The following is a 732-nucleotide window of genomic DNA, read 5'->3' as shown; positions in this document are numbered from 1 at the left end:
TCATCATCATCATCATCATTATCATTATCATCATCAGCATCGTATCACTCCCCTCCTCCTCCTACCACCATCACCACCACCACCACCACTGTACACCCACACGCATACACGTGTGTGTGAAAGATCGTAGAAGATTAGTATATTATAGGAGAACAATGCAGGTAGAAAATAAAATTTTTTGAAAGTAATTAAAAAAATAAAATGTTACATTAGAAATATCTAATCAGCCCTTATATTTCGGGTTAAAAAGCTCTTCACAAAAAATTCAAATATTGAGAAAGAGACGTATGATGTATACATTATACATCTATTCTGTTCGCGTGTCGAATCCTTATGTGTGTATTTTCGAATTATTACGTGTGTGTGGGGAGGTATTTTGTGCTCCACAAGGCTTCTGTTTCGGAATGAGATGACATATGCACGAGAAAGAAATAGGGTTAATTATTGGGATGAATAATGACTATAAGGAATGATACTTCAAAGTATTCATTAGCACATTCGTTGTTAATTGCTAGCTCGTGTTTTGTTTTTACAAGAAAGGCTTCTTTTAGGCGCTGGTCACGTATACTAAGGGCTTTCCTTTAATGACATCTGCACCTTCTTGTTCATGCGTCAATATTTTCAAGTCGTTTTTGGAAAGATGGTATAAGTATGTGGAGATGCTTTCTGATAAGAGTATACAACGAATCTGATATACGATGTAAGTTTGCAAGGATATGCCAGTGTTGCAGA

At 36.1% G+C, this 732-nt stretch overlaps 1 long non-coding RNA gene across 1 annotated transcript in view; it reads right to left on the bottom strand.

The window, feature by feature from the left end:
- Positions 1 to 732, bottom strand: part of LOC128247428 (uncharacterized) — a 2,905-nt gene that overhangs the window by 506 nt on the left and 1,667 nt on the right. The window lies entirely within an intron of this gene.

This window comes from Octopus bimaculoides, chromosome 3 (assembly GCF_001194135.2).
Source record: "Octopus bimaculoides isolate UCB-OBI-ISO-001 chromosome 3, ASM119413v2, whole genome shotgun sequence".
Taxonomy (NCBI): Eukaryota; Metazoa; Mollusca; class Cephalopoda; order Octopoda; family Octopodidae; genus Octopus; species Octopus bimaculoides.
The sequence above is the reverse complement of the archived record's forward strand: the minus strand, read 5'-3'. Positions and strand labels throughout refer to the sequence as shown.